The sequence below is a fragment of the Elaeis guineensis genome, chromosome 1 (assembly GCF_000442705.2).
Source record: "Elaeis guineensis isolate ETL-2024a chromosome 1, EG11, whole genome shotgun sequence".
Taxonomy (NCBI): domain Eukaryota; kingdom Viridiplantae; phylum Streptophyta; class Magnoliopsida; order Arecales; family Arecaceae; genus Elaeis; species Elaeis guineensis.
In genome coordinates, this window is record NC_025993.2 from 20,527,013 (window position 1) to 20,544,260 (window position 17,248).

Below are 17,248 nucleotides of genomic sequence, written 5' to 3' on the forward strand. Positions count from 1 at the left end.
CCTTAAATTTGAAGTTATATTATCCCGCCACATCCCAACGAGTGTTAGCAGGTATTTAACAGATGACCGCATTCCTATAGCTGTGACCCATAAGACATGCAAGGCCTAAGATAACTTAAAGTTATATGTAGTATCACAAATAAACTAAAATACTATGCTTTCATATATAGAATAATAACTATCAGTAATTCAATATCTAACATTAGTTTTCCAACATGTTCTATTATATGGATTTCATCAACATTTATTACAAAAGAAAAGAGGTTGCTTCTAGTCCCAGTCCTCTTTTTTGCTCATGGCCTATGATTACATCTACACTAAATGTAGGCATCTGAAAAGGCAAAAAAAATAAAAAGGAGCTAAAAAAAGTTTAGTAAATCACCTCTATCTTTAGTTCGATCAAGCATGATACTGATAGAATATCAATTTTATAATATAAAAGTTTGAACTATAATTAAAAGCATGCTAAAGAATATAAAATATATATTTTGAAATATAAAATATACATTTTGAAACATTTAATGCATTCGGTAAAAGAAAAGATTCTAAATCAGTGAATGTAACAATTCGTACTCTCTCCTAGCCTTTACAACCATAACCAGGATTGTCCTATGGTAAGTTGAAAGAGAGTAGCACCTGGCCATAATATGCTGCCAATCATCATACACTAGTGATTGCCTCATTGAAGGCCTGAAAGGAAACTAGCTTAAAAATTATATGAGAAAATAAGTTTGCGATAGCATATGCCAATAATTGCATTATTGGCATCATCCAAAGGGAACTAGTTTTTGACTACAACATGCTGCTAATCGACATGTACTAGTGATCATCAAATAAAAGGCCCAAAAGGAGAGAGTAGATCCTAACTTGTGTGATCATTATCAATTTAGAAAGCAAATCATTGCAAGGAAAGAAAATCAATAATATCACAATCTAATAATAATGCAATTTGGTGCCTTAATAAATCATATCATGCTTAATTATATATATTTTTGGAATTAAAAACTTATGCAGAGTGTACACAACATATAATATACTGATCCATGAATAACATTCACAATCAAATATTAATACATATAAAGTATATCATAATATAAAAAGATACTAGAGATGCTACACAACTAATAAGGAACAAGAAACTCCTATTGGGTTAGGCACTACCGATCAAAAAGATCTTCTAATGGTTTAATTTCTTTTTAAAGAAAAAGGCATCATTCTAAAAGAAAAACTTGGCATATCATTATGTTCATGGGGTCTATCGGACGTTTTATAATTTATAAAGGATCCACATTAGGGATCATAACCCCTAAAGTTATTGATCAATGGTTAGGATCCAGATGCATATTTCACATCTTATCTAGTCCTTATGATGCCATCCGGCATCTAAGAATAGTGGGAAAGGGACCATAATTACCTCGATGGTGGGATCGGCTCCTAGAATCCGATACACCTCCAAAATCTAGTACTTCATGCTCTTCTAGATCTGCATAAAAATAAGTAAACTTGTTTAGAGACAGAGAGAGAAGTAGAGAGGCTGAGAGAGAAAGACAAAGGGAGAGTGTGAGAAGATGGGATTTAGCCTTATGCTAATTATCCGAGAGAGAGTGGGGAGAGAGGAATATTAGGGATGGAAATTGGATTAAGTCAGGTGGAATAAGGGTTAGATCAAATGCAAGTCAAATAAAAAATTCATCAACCTGAACTTGACCTATCTATTAAAGGGGTCAAAAATTTAGATCTAAATCTTTAGTAAATAGATAACCCAATCTAACCCACATAATCCATTTATTAAATGGGTCAAGTCAAGTTAAACAAGTTAAGTAGGCTTTTAACTGGTTAAATAGGTTAAATGGATCAAATTTTGGATAGATAGAGAGCGCGAGAAGATAGCACATATCAATAAAATAGGTTAAACAGATTTTAAACCAGTTAAACTTGTCTTAAATGAGCTAAATGGATTAAATGGGTTACTTGACTCGACTTGACCTAAATACTTAATGGGTTACATGGATCAAATATCTGAAATCCAAATCCAACCCAAATATTAAATAAGTTAAACGAGTAGTCTTGTTTATGATCTGAACCTATTTAACCAAAATCCAAACCTACTTATAGTGGATTGAATATGGGTTGGGTCATATTTTTCAAGCCATAAGAAATATAAAGCAGGAGAGGGAGGAATAAAGAGAAAGAACATAGAAGAGAGAGAGAATGAGATAGCCAAAGATAAGCGCTCACAAGGGGAAGAGAAGGAAAATGAGAGAGAGAGAGAGAGTGAGGTAGAGAAAGGAGGTAAAGAAAGAAGGCTTAGGGAAAAAGTGAAGGTGGTCTGATGGAGCTCATGAAGCATGGCCATCACCGTGCTCCAGGCGGTAGCGACAGTGACTAGTGGAGGTAGAAAAACCTTAGGAAGAAGAAAGAAGGTGGAAGGGTCTTGGATTAACTAACCAATAAGATAGGCTTGTGGGAAAAGCGAGGATGATGGAGGCTCACTGGCATTGTGGCTAGCCCTGCATGCATGGCAATGGCACTCTTATCTATGCTCCAAGAAAGAGGAAGAAAAGTAGGGGCAATGTGGGTAGCTGAAAAAGATATAACTAATAGTTTGTTAAAGTATATATTGAGAAAATGCCAGGAAGCTAAAATCAATTTAGAAATATTGCAAAAGTTTAAGTGCAAGAAAAATAAGTTTGAGAAGTTATATTATGAGAAAATTGATGGTTAAGGTCAAGAGTTGATCCTAAAATTCGAAGAGACGACTCTGACATGCAAGATCTCAAGTGGCATAGAACCATGAGTCAATTCCAAGTCTCTACATATGGACTTTCTTACAACAAAATAGAAAGCTGTATTTTTCAAACCTATTCTTGAGCCAACTGCTTCAAATTTCGAGTCGACCCTAAGTCAAATTCAAATCAACCCTAAGTTAGTTGAGTTGACTCTCTCGGACAAGATAGAGAGGTATCAAAATAGATCTAATTACAAGTCAACCCCAAGTCAACTCTGAGTCGATCCCAAGTCAACTCTGAGTTCATCCTAAGTTAATTCGAGTCAACTCCACTATGTTAGATAGCTCCAATTGTTAGCACTGTAGAAGCTACAAAATTATACAAAACTTCTCCAACTGCTATTTCTAGCCCTCTAATGGATAGAAACCTATTTTTGGACCTTCTAAGAGCCTTAAATGCACACCAAACACATTGAAGGATGAAGAGAAGAAAGAAAATAAAGAGAAAACCTAAAATAAATTGTGTTCATTCAATAGAGTGTTATTACTTCCCAACAACCAAATTTTTGAGTTTTTAGAGGTTTTAAAGAAGAAAAAAAGCAAATGAATTGCCAAGCTTCTTTAACGACATTCACTCAATCTTCAACAACCTTTTTACTTCACTCTTTGGGAGCTTTTTGTTTGGGATTCTTAACTCTCATTCTATTTCTACTGTAACAAGTAACTACTGGGAGTAAAAAATGAAAGAAAGGTCTATCTAAGCTTTTAATTGAATTATATCTTTATATAAACTAAAGCAAGGCTTAGGGGAGTAGTTTCGGTTGATTTTTAATAAACACTTAAATTAAGTCACTAGAGACACATAATTCTATTTAATTACTTTTTATTTATTAAAAATTTGATACTCTTTAGTCTATTTTACAGGTGATTGAGAGTTTGGGTTCATACGATTTAAATTAGACTCAAATCAGATCAAATTTGAGTGAACCAGGCAACCAGCTCCTATTCAAGTGTGAACGCGACTTATTCATGAAGGGATCAAATGCAACCTCTCCAGTTAAAAGTCCAGATTAAAAGATAATCCTTCACATGGAACCAAATGTGAACATGATTTAAATATCAAGAGATTAGATTAAAAGATCACTCTTCATGAAGAATCAAGTGTGAATGCGACTTATTGATCAATGAAAGAGAAGCCATATGAAAATCTAATAGTCCTAATTCATAACACCACCCCTCTCATGAAACCCTAGAGTTTCCAACACTACAACAAAACCCCTTTTGCATCCCATCTTACTTTCACATGTGCTTCCTCCCAAATATCTCACGCCATAAACTAACTCGCTTCTATAATTTCCACGCCCTAGTCCCCTCCTCTTGTTCTTACATGCCAAGACCTCTAGGTGCTGCTAAAAAAAACCTAGAGCCTCTCCTCTCTAAAAATATATGCTCCCTTTTTTTCTAAAGGGACATCAACTCCCTTGTAGGGATCATCTCCTCCTCTTCTCCATCAAGCCAATGCCTAAGTTTTTCTTCAAGCTGCCACCTTCTCTTTTCCTCTTTCTCTTTTTTCCATAAGTCTAGAGGAGGTACAATCCTAGCACACCACTATACTCTTTTATAGATCTTTTTTTCATATCCCAAGAAGTCTAGGAGAGATCCTAACTTTAGCACGCCTTTCATCAAATCTAAAAGAGGTCCTAATCCTAGTGTCGCTATCCTTCTTTTTTATATTCTCATACTTTCATCTATCTTTCTTTCTTGGAGTTTCTATACCAAGTCTTTCAGCCATTTTGCCGCTATTTGTATAGAGGAAGATAAAAAGATTCAAAGAAACACATCTACTATTAGGTACAGCTAGAAGATTAACTTAGTTTAGTTATCTTGTATCGTACTTTTATTTTTTTTCTTTTATATATATATTTTTTTATTTGATCAATAAAAAATATTTTTATTATAATTTTCTTATTTCTTTCTTAATTTCTTACAATCTATTTTTTTTCTTTTGTATTTTTGAAATAATCAACTAAGATCCCTGCGAATACAATCCCGACTCATCCTATCTATATAGTAGTGAGTAGGATTAATTTTGATGTACTACCACACGCATCAAATTTTAGCACCATTGTTGAAGATTTTGATACGATTATTTAAAAAAAAAATTAAAAAAAATCTATAAAATATGTATAAAAAAATAAATTTTACTATTTTCTATATCTTTATTTTTTTGCTTTAGATTGCTTTACTATTTTTCTAGTAAAGTAATTTTCTGCCTTTTATATAGATTTGACTTTTTGCTTATTTTAGACTTGCTTTTTATTTACTTTCTTTTTAATGATTCTCTAGATTAAAAAAAAATATTTTTGCCTTTTAATTAACTGCTTTGAATAGTAGATTTAATTTCTTACTTTAATCATAGGATATCTAGTTGCCTTATATTCTTAACTTAATTTAGTTCTTTTTTTAGACTTTCTAGATCTTCTCATACCTAATTAACCTAATTTAAAACTTATCTCTTATTTCTTCTTGCTTAAAGATAACATAACATAAAAAGAAAATAAAGACACCACATAATATTAAACTAAAATAGAGAAACTAATTAAACCCTAAAAGCTTCAAAGCTTCTTATTTTTATTAGACATCCTTTTTTGTTGCATTGCATAATTCGATAAAATATCTTAAGGGTATAACTCATAAATAATATAAGGTGAAGATTTCATGACCCTCTCTTGGCCCACAAACCATCATCCTACATGCGCATTGACCTAAGCCTCTTAATTAGAATTAACTAGATGTCAGCCCTTAAGAAACTTTAGCTCAATAGGATAAGTGACCCGAAAAGTTGAATCAGATCGGGCCTAGTTGATCAGTTGGTGTCTAGAAAAGTGGTTCAGAGATTACATCCCGAAAGAAGATGGTCCTTTAATTGATTTCATTCACTGATCTGGCCAACTTAATTGGTATATAAGGAAGCAATGGAGAGACTCCCACCAACCTTATACTTATTTGGTCAATTGTTTGATTAGGTTCGCGTTTGACGTGTTTGATGGTGTATTTGGAATAGTTAGAAGCTGTCTAGATCTATGATAATCCTAGGACAGAGTTAACTTGATTGCTTCACCTATTCAAAAAATCAATAAAAATAATTAAAAATAACCTTCTCATCTATCCTCTCTAGGTCTAAGATTTTTTTATTAAGATTTTCATTTTTAAAACTTCTCTCTTTCTTCCTTTTCTCTTCTTCTTCTCTCTCTTAAAAAAAAAAATCAAAAAGGGATTGTTTTAATCTAGACCCCTTGATTGCATATTAAAACAATCAGAACAATCCGATAAATAAGACCTGTGCTAGAAATAAGGATTTCTATAGTAGAGGAGATGAGCTATCTCATAAATTAGCTCACCTACTAGCTATCAAACACTCTCTCTACATCTTTTCTTCCTGCACAATAAGTTGAATGCTCAGCTGTACATCAATTTTTTAAGTTTATGTATGAGCAAGTTCATCAAGATCAAATCTAAATAGCCTACGAATTAGAAAATAACCCATACTTTAACGACTACAATCCAGGCTGGGGGGTTCAAATAAATTTTTAATAAAAACCACAATCAATAGTTATTCTGATACTATAAAGATTTACATTCGTAGATGTGCCTGATTACGATATGTTCTATTCATAATATCAACCTTTTTCAACTACTTATAAACTATCATTTGAAGAGAAGGTTATGTAAGTATTAGACAGGATAGAAGTCAACCCGATTCCATAGAGACATAATTATCTAGAATCACAGTATAGGAATCCATCCTATAACCAGCATCAGTATACCTCGTAGCCTGTACCCAATTATAGTCCTTTCGAGGAAGACATCCGATAAATCCTCCCCTCTCACACCCAGACACTTGCAAGGTTGGAGATCCAAATAGGTCAACTAGCCACTGCTCTCAGTAGGGAGGAGGAAAATGAGCTGTCAGTCATCCTGAGAGTGATCCTGAGGGACAATACCTGGTTAAAAATTTTAGTGTCCCTTTAACTTTTTCTGAATGATCGATTATAACTCTCAAAAATAAAATGGTCATGGAACAACCCTGCACAACCAAAAAGATTAACATAGATAATTCGACTAAGACGAAAACATATAGGAAGAATCAGAATGGTGGGATGAACCAATTCTATCATCACCTTACTTACCTATGGTTCCATTCTCCAATGCTTTAGAATCACTTATTTCTTTTAATGGGAAGGGAGGACAAATTGATGAAATGATAGAATTAATTGAGATTTTTCAAAGACCATAAATGAATAATATAATTAAGAAAGCTACACCCACAATTCTCCCCCAAGATTCATTAGATCCTTATCTAGCTCACTTCAAGGTGGACGATTTTAATGTAGTTGGGCACATCATAGAAATAAATGACCTAGTAGAAATGTCCTACTTTGAAACTTCTCTACTTTGGATCAAAAAATATGAGCCATCATCTAGCCCTCTAATAGCTCTCTTGTTAGAATCACCATCTGCTCTAGAACTGAAGCGACTTCCTGATGCACCCACTGACACCCTTCCAATGATCCCTAACCAGAAAGCCTAACTTTTAGGTGTTCTAAAAGTGTATAAAGAATCTGTTGGGTGGGAGATCTCTAAAATAAGGGATAATGATATTGAGATTTTTTTGACTGTATTTTTTATTTTTGGCACTATTTTTGAAGACTGTCTCCAAAATTTTTTACTATGTTAAAATGATGTATGGAGACATATTTAATATTAATTTAAAAAAATATCATGCTATAGATTAGAAAGAGATGATACCAAGATAGATTATACCTACAAAAGAAATTGTGGTAAAACAAGATATAGTTGAAGAAATTTTTAAACTACCACCCCTAATCTCGGCCCAATAAACACAATCCCTTCTTGGTCATCATAAAAATTATGATCATATTTTTAGATCCTGATATTGCATGTTGGTCCAATACACTTTATTGGTTTGGGCTAATTATTGTAGAGCATTCTATGGATATTTTACTGCCATGATGATAAGGTCTCTTGATTGATCTTATTTTTTTGAAATTTTGAGGAACATATCCATGTTGGTTATAAGTGAGACTCACTTATAATGTTTGACTGAAGACGTTAAACTTAGTGCTTATTGAGAGGTAACTTAATTTTTTAAGAGTAGTCTTAATAAAAGTTTGGCTGAAGATACTAAACTTAGTGCTTGTTGGGAGGCAATCCAGCTTATACAATATTTTTTTTAATTTTTTTTTTATTTTGTAGGATCGAATCTCTAAAAAGATAATTAGCTAAGTTAAATTTCTATGGTGAAGTGGATGAGTGATGCTATTAGCCAAGTTAGGGGGAGAGCCACGTTCACATCAGTTAGAGTCAAGAACACACCACCCCTAATGATGAAGGACCTCTTAATAATGATGCACACATCACACTCAAGTGGTATCCTTCCTTATTATATTTTATTTTGATTCTGTTATGATTCTCTTCTTCCATTGGAGATAATAAAAATTAAGTTGGAAGGAAGAATAACTAATTTAATTGAGTCCTCAAGTATGGTCAGAAATAATTAGTTTTATGTACATAAATTTTATCTTGATTTGGAGTTAATCAGGCATCCTAATCAATAAATGATTAACGATCTAGATAATTTTAGAGACACTGAGAGGCAAATTATTATGAAAATCCAATGAATGATAGGATTTAGATCAAACCAATTTTGGAGTAATTCCAAAATCCTCTTCCTATCTATCTCAATGAAGAATCTGCTTCATAGGGGTATGGGTGGAAAGATCGAGGTATGCAAAAGTTTTTCTTAAGATATTTTTATTGTAAAAAAAGTATTGTTTCACTGAGTAATCAAGCCCCTTCGCCTAAGCATTGTGGTTCGCATCAAAAGGTAGGGATGCCAAGAGACTTGCTATAGAGTCAGTCTCATCCATAATATTTTTTGGACTCGAGTCAGTAAATCCGAGGAGTGTTCTATATCTAATGCCCTAAAGCCAACTGGTTTGAAAGTTATTGGTCAAAAGCTTGCTACAAAGGTCAGCCGGAAGGCTCAAGAGACTAAGACATTGTACTAGATTTTTTTTGAAAAAAAAAAAAGATAGTAGATAATAAGAGAACTAAATTATAAGAAGACAATAAATCAAGCTCACATCAAGTTAGAGGACTTAAAGAGTAGAGTGGAGGTTGGTAAAAAAAAATCTCCAATAATTTCTATGGCTAACACTCAACCACTAACTGTATCAAATTAGTAATCTAATGAAGTACCTCTTTAACAGTCTGACTGAGTATCACTACTGTTAGGAATGCCTAGGATAACTTTCAAATCAAGGATAATTTAGTACATACTATTAATATCTCTATTTTACTCGAGGATGAGTAAAAGCTAAGTTGGAAGATGTGATGAATATTTGAATTAAGTTACTAGAGGCACATAATTTTATTTAATTATTCTTTATTTATTAAGAATTTAATATTCTCTAGTCTATTTTGTAAGTGATTGAACGTTTGGATTCATACAATTCAAATTGGACTCAAATAGGATCAAATTCGAGGGAACCAGGCAATCAGCTCCTATTCAAATGTAAATGTGATTTATTTATGAAGAGATCAGATGCAACCTTTTCAATTAAAGATCTAGATTAAAAGATAACCTTTTACATGGAATCAAATATGCATATGACTTAAATATCAAGGGCTTAGATTAAAAGATCACTCTTCATGAAGAACCAAGTGTAAACGTGACTTATTGATCGATGGAGGAGAAGCAACATGAAGATCTAATGATCCTTATTCATGCCACCACCCCTCTCATGAAACCCTAGAGTTTCCAATGCTACAACAAAACCCCTTTTGCGCCCCATCTTACTTTCACGTGCGCCTCCTCTCAAATATCTCATGCCATCCTTTATTTCTTACACACCAAACTAACTCCCTTCCATAATTTCCACACCCTAGTTCCCTCCTCTTGTTCTACAGTACCTTTAGGTGCTGCTAAAAAAAACTAGAGCCTCTCCTCTCTATAAATACATGCCCCTTTCTCTTTCAAAGGGACATGAATCTCCTTGTAGGGATCATCCCCTCCTTCTCTTCTCTATCAAACCAACGTCTAAGTTTCTCTTTAAGCTGCCACCCTCTCTTTTCCTCTTTCTTTCTTCTCCATAAGTTTAAGGAAGGTACTAACTCTAGCACGCCACCATACTCTTCCATAGATCTCTTTTTCATATCTCAAGAAGTCTAGTGCCGCTATTTTTCTTTTTCATATTCTCATACTTCCATCTGTCTTTCTTTTTTGAAGTTCTTATACCAAGTCTTTCAGCCATTCTGCCACTGTCTGCATGGAAGAAGATGAAAAGATTCAAAAAAGCACATCTACCATCAGGTATAGTTAGAAGATCAACTTGGTTTAGTTATCTTATATCGCACTTTAATTTTTTTCTTTATATATGCTTCTTTATTTGAATAATGAAAAAAATATTTTTATTGTAATTTTCTTGTTTCTTTCTTAGTTTCTTGCAATCTATTATTTTTTTCTTTTACATTTTTGAAACAATCAATTAACATCTTTGTGGATAATATCCCGACTCACCCTATCTACAAAGTACTGAGTAGGATTTATTTTGGTGTGCTACGACACGCATCCATTTTCATTAATCAAATTAACTGGATTTGATTATGAATCTGAGTAAAATAATTATACTATAATTTTAAAGAGATTATAGTAGAATTTTCAAGAGAGTAGTATTTGAGGAGTAGACATAGGTGGTAAGTTTGTTGAACCATTATAAAACTTTGTATGTTCTCTTTCTGATTTCTTTTATGCTGTCATTTGCTTCTGTATATTTATAATTTTAATTCATTGCTTCCATAGTACATTCACTTTGTACACTTTGAATTAAGCACACACAACCCTCTCATCTCTTGGATTGTCTATCTAGGCAATACATAAGCACAAATAATAGGTACTGAAGAAACCAAATCATTGGAATCAATAATGAAGGCATGTTGATCAATAGCAAAGGCAACATTCAACAAGCATTTTACAACTATTACACCTTATGGGATCAATGGGTGATGGCCATGTGTAGGCATGTTCGAAGAAACCATATCCTGAAATGTCATCCAATATAATTGACCTAGACTAGGCTTTTACTAAAGAAAAGATGAGGATAGTAGTGTTCAGCTTAGCCAAGGATAAAGCACCTAGGCCTAAGGCCTTCCTTAACTCATTCTTTCAAAAATATTGGAATTCGCAGAAGAAGGATATTATTAAACTATTTGAAGGTTTTCAGAATGCCTCAACGAACATCGGTTGCTTCAACTATGCTTACATCGCACTAATACCCAAGAAGGAGAATAACATGACAGTTAGAGATTATCGCCCTATCAGTTGGAGAATAGGCTCATCAAGATTTTATCCAAGGCTCTATCAATTCATCTTAATAAGGTCATTGGATCCTTGGTCTCTGATGCACAATCATCCTTCATGAAAAATTGAGTGATCTTTGAGAGCTTAGCTACCACAACCGAGATCATGTTCTTCTATGTAAACTTAATTTTAAAAAAGCATTTGATAGTGTTCCATGGAACTTCCTTCTAGAAGTTCTGAACAGAAGGAGATTCAGAGCTAATTGGATATACCAGATAAATGCACTTTTTCACACCTTTAGCTCCTCAACTATCACAAATGGCAAGCTAGGGAGATGGTTCCAAAATAAAAGAATGTCTAAAGCAAGAAACCCTCTTTCACCCATAATCTTCAACTTAGTTGTTGATTTCCTCAATAAGACATCCAAGATTGTAGCAGCTGAGAACATTTTCTTCGGGATTGGCCTAGCCAACTCCATTGGGAAATTTCATTATCTCCAATTTGCTAATGACATGCTGATTTTTCATAGAGCAAGAAGCTCAAACATTAACATTATATCCTTAAATTCATCCTATATATCTTTGAGCTTTTGTTGAGTTTGAAGATCAATTTTCATAAGATGCAGCTACTGGGAAACAACATATTGAAGGAGGAAACTTCGGCTTATGCTGCAAGGCTTGGATGTACCACTTCAGAATTTCCTAGCAAATAAATAATTAGGCATCCCACTTCATATAGCAAGAATCTCAGAAGAGGGTAGGATTTGTTCTTGATAAGATTGAAAGGAAAATGTCGAGATGGAAGGGGCAAGTATTCAACCTCTCAATATGGACAGGGCTAAAATTGGGCCGGACTGATCCAAGCCTTATCCCTACTTGATGCGACATATTTTTTGAGCTTTGTGTTAGGGTTAGGCCTAAATTTATTTTGAAAAATCAAGGCTCGACCCGGGGCCGGAGATTAGCCCAAGCTCGATTGGGCTAGTCCAGCCAATCATCTGCTTGTCAAAAATTTCATCCAATGACCTGTTGAGCGTTCTCAAGGTTCTCCAAAAGGGAAACAAGGGATCAATCTTCCTTGAAATAAAATAAAATGGTCACCTTCGCAATAAGATTCCTACTTTGTTTGCTCCCCTACTATAGTGGGCTCTGATATCTAACAATAACAGCAACAGTAGGATATTCACTATGATGGATACTCCCACAACCCATCTGAAAGAAGATGCCAGAAAATCCATATTCATGTGATCTTTAGCTACGGCTCTCTATAAATAACACTTCAGCAGGAATAAAACAATATGACCTGATTCAATTGTTCTTTTTCAAATTGTGGATGGGGCCAGAGTCCACTTGGGAATGCTCCAGAAGAGCATCCAGAATGTTAATGCTTCCCACCGATGAACACTTGTCCACGAAGATCGAACATGAGAGGAGAGAGCAAAATAAAACCTCTTTTGCTGTACTTTCCTCCATTGCAATCCCATCTTTAAAGAAACCAGCAATTAAGAGCGCTCCGGCCACTGGCTGGGGACCCCGGCCATTGGGCCCCTATCCTGCCACCGCCGACTTTTGATCAGCGGATGCTCCTGCGACTAGCTACCGTCGGTTCAACCTCTTTGGCGTCAGCAATGCCTGGGATCCTCGCGCCGCTACCGGCGCGATAAGACCCCACATTCGGCGCCGACAGGCTCATTATCGAGTGGCTCAACTGGGATGTCCTCCCGTGCCACTCCCGTACCGGATCTTCAGGTCCTATGAGAGCGGGAAGAACCCTAGCAATCGGAATAATGGCGGTTTCGCAGCGACGCTTCGCTAGGATGGGCACGAAAAAACCCTTGCCGCCCGGGAAGCGGACGAGGAGCCGCGCAAAGCCTTCGAAAGGCGATGACCATCACTAGCTCCAGACGCTTTGGTGTCGGTATTGCCACGGCAAGTGAAGGTGGAGAGTAGAACGTCAGAACCCTAGGAGATTCTGTGAGTATCAGACTCATCGAGAGAAGAAGGGAAATTTCTATCAGAACTAGGCTACGAGAAGCTACCGCTGGGATCTAAATTCAGACTCCGGCCGAGTTCAGGGCGATGATATACACGGGTCAGCCCAGAAAAATATGGGCTCTATATCCAAATCTGAATCCGACCTGGTTTAACCTATAGCTTGATCCAAAGTCAAACACTAGTCTTAACTATGGATCAATTGATAAATGCGGCATGAGCAATTCTTAATATACCACACGCGGTGTAGAAAACCGCACACCGTGCATCATGATTAGATTAAATGTGGATTTGATATTTGTTTTTTTTTTTTTCTTTCCCACTATTTTTCTAGCTATGCACATGATCTAATCACGGCATGCAATGTACGATTTTTTACACCGCACAAAATGCACAAAAATGTCGCAATGCGAAAATGCACAAAGAATTTCGCAATGCGGCATTGAGAGCCATGTCTATCTCCTGTATGCATATTGTTATGTGTGGGAATCAACCTGAGGATTGACAGAATCTACAGTAACTTCTTCTGGCATGGACAGCAATCAAATGGCAAGATAAAACGCATGGCCAACTATAGCATGACGTGTCAATCAAAAAGCCTGGGGGTGCCGGGCACCAAAGGTCCTCAACAAAGCCCTCCTAAAATGGTGGCGGCTTTACTATGACAAACAACCCACGCCATGGCAATCACTCATTCAAATGCTTTACTTCCATAGCAAATCATCCCTTTATAAATAAAAAAATTATCTAAAAATTTATATTTTTTTAATAAATATTTTTTAAATAATATTTAAATAAAAAAATCATCAATATTTTTTATATATAAAAAAATAATTTTAAAATTTATTATTCATATTTTTTTATATTATTATTATTTTTTAATAAATTGATAAAATTTATCTATATTTCTCATAGTATCTTTTATGCTTTTTAAATTTGAAGAAAATGGATGCGAGTTATTAGATATTGAATGATGGAGGTATTGAAAATGAGAATCGAATATTTTAAAAATAAAATTAAATACTTATTTTACTGACTAATGAAAAAAATGATTTATCCACATTCTAGATGGATTAAATTTTTTTCTCATTTTATGGATAAATTTATCTATAAAAAATAATTTATCCACTTCAAAAAATATAAAATATTATTAAATTGATTAATAAAAAAATTAATTAATTTTTTAATAATATTTATTCATAAAAAAAAATGATCATTAATTCCGTCTTCTTATCATGTCCAAGCAGCCTCACCTTTTTGACAAGGAATTCTCAAGGTATTGGCTCTTTAAAGAATTCACCATCTCGATTACAGGAACGGTGAGCAAATCACGGTTTGGCAAGACATCTTGCTGGAACCAAAACTCTTCAAAAGCAATTTACAAATCTCTTTATTCTAGCAAAGGATCAACATAGCGCCATTGTAAGCTTCATAAGAAAGAGGAATTGGTTGGAGAACTTTAGAGAGCCATTGAATAACATTGTAACAATAGAATTTCACGAACTGTCTACGATTCTTAGAAATGTTCAGCTAATCAAAGATAGATTTTATTGGTGTATATTATCCGACCACATCATTATCTGGACACGTGGCAGCAGATTGTTATATGAGATAAAAGTTCTCTCAAATCGCATCGATCCAAGACCGATCTACCTCTTCAATATTATTTGTTAAATTAGCTTAATCCAAAACTGCTAATGAGTGGGACACCTACCTCGGTTTGATTGTGATTTTCATCATCTTGCATTCATTTTCTGGCCGACCTGATTACTGACACTTAAAGCATGACGTCCAGTTCAAATATTTATTGATATCAGTTATTCTACATCGATCTCTTACCGATGTGCTACTAGAAGTATAGGCTGTTATCTGACAGCTGTCATCCAGCTCAATGGTAACTGTCTTCCAACTGTATCTCAGCTCATTGCCATGTGGACAGTCACTCTACGATCTCTACATAGCTGGCTATTCTGTTATAACAACTTAACGGCTTAACAAATCTCTAACAGCCTAACCGATCTTTAATGGTCTAATAGTTTAATAGATCTCTAATAGTCTAACAGATCTCTAACGGCCTAATAATATTTTCTTAAAATCTAAGCAAGTTCTCTCTATATAAAGACGGACAAAGTACTCTCCGAAAAATAAGTCAAATCTGAGTAAACAGAGACAACTTTCCTAAGTTCCTCAAATGAAATCAGAATTCTCTTCATTTTTCTCTACTCAAACTTTCGTTTCTTGGTTTCTACTTTTCCATTTTCACTATCTATGCTCAAGGCCCCAGCTGACTTAAGCATTGGAAGGTCCTAAATCAGAGGGCATCTCACGGTTTTGGGACTTCTTTTACAAGTTTTGTTCGCAGCTCATATCGGTGCAACTCTCAGCTTTTCAGCTCGGTTCATTACCGACCTCACCTCCAGAGTCTTGCAGTAACAGATTTTTTTAGTACAAATGGGCAATCACACTATTCTAATGCGAGTACAGTCTAAGAAGTCAAAATATAAAATATCTTTCAAAGCCCGAGAGCAGATGTTGTCTTGACACTAGGTCCAATCTCCAGTATGCTCGGCAATAAAGGAAGTAATCCAATCCGCAGCACTGTTAACCTCCTGATAAATATGCCAGTCATCTTAGTGGAGTGACAAAGGGACCTCTAGATATCATGAAGAAATGCATGAATATCTAGATGCTTCACCTTATCCCAGATCCAGTCGATGACTATGACAGGGTCATCCTCAATGAAGATCTTCTTAGCTTGCAACTCCTATCTTGTGCAAATGATGCCTGCCTAAGCGGTACGAAGCTCTACACCGGGGATGGCACTCAAAGAGCTTGAGCCGCCTGCTGCCAATAGCTCAGTATCTGGGTTTCGAATGACATGGTTCGAACCACTTCTGCCATCTCTAACACAATCATCAAAGTTAACCTTAACAAACCTTGAAGGAAAGGGCTCCCAAAAAATGAATAAAACCCTCCGAGTCACTGCAGGCACAACAATAAAGTCTTAAAAACTTGGAACGTCAAGCCTCGGGCCTGTAGTATCGAAGTGGCAGTACTTCACAACTAAGCAATAGGCTTTTTTAAGTACATATCATGTAGGCATAATCTCAGCATCAAACACGAGACTATTGTTAGACAGTCAAATCTAATAGGCAACATATGCCATCCTACTATCCTCAGATAAACCCTTGATAGTGCTTCGACAGATCGTATCCAGGAAGGGAGGAAGCCAAAGGCCAGTGATTGCCCCATATGGCTAGTCACCTACCATCCTCCAAATCAATTAAACTCGCCCTTCGATAGTGAAGGAGTGCATGCTCCATCGACTCCTCCTCTAACCCACAGATTAGGCAGATAGTCGGAACCTCCATACCACTATCTCTGAGAAGTATCCGAGTTGGAAGCCGGTCCTAGGCAACCTTTCAGAGAAAGAGCCTAATCCTGGTATGGGCAGCCACTCTCCAAATACAAACCACATCGATCCTCCTATCTGATACTGGTCTGCTTATTTCATTGAGATTCTTGACAGAAACCTTAGGACAACAAGACCATCCCTATACCCTCAAGTCTTGGCTCCAGTGTATAGAAATTGAGATGGCAAAAATCTTATCAGTTAGCTATCTGTTAAACAGGCGGGTAACCTCCTAAGCCCTCCAACCTCTACCATCTACAGTGATCAAGTCATAGATTTGTAGATGTTCAAGATAGATATTTTAAGAGATGGAGATGGAGCACGTTGGGGATGTATCCTGTCAAGCAAGGTTACTATTTCCTCATGGATGGGGGAACTAGCTCCATACTCGGCAAGAGCTACCGATGGATGACAATCTTGAAAAAGGTTAGACTCTTTGGATGGTTGCACTTTTAGAACAAGATGCAGCTGAAAATTTAAAAAAAAAAAGGAGTAAATGACACGCACCATGTCCATTGTGTGTCGATTATTTGATGATAAAATTGATAGGATGAAGTCCATGTGAAAGCAGCCTAGATTTAGACCCAGCAACTAGGCCAGACTCAGCCCAGACCCACACATGAGCTCAGCCCCACATGCACGGGCGCGTGCGCGCGGAGGCGACGGCCCAAGCCCAAGTAGGTGCAGGGCGGATCGGTGCACATGACATTTCTTGGAGTGGGCACGGTCCACCA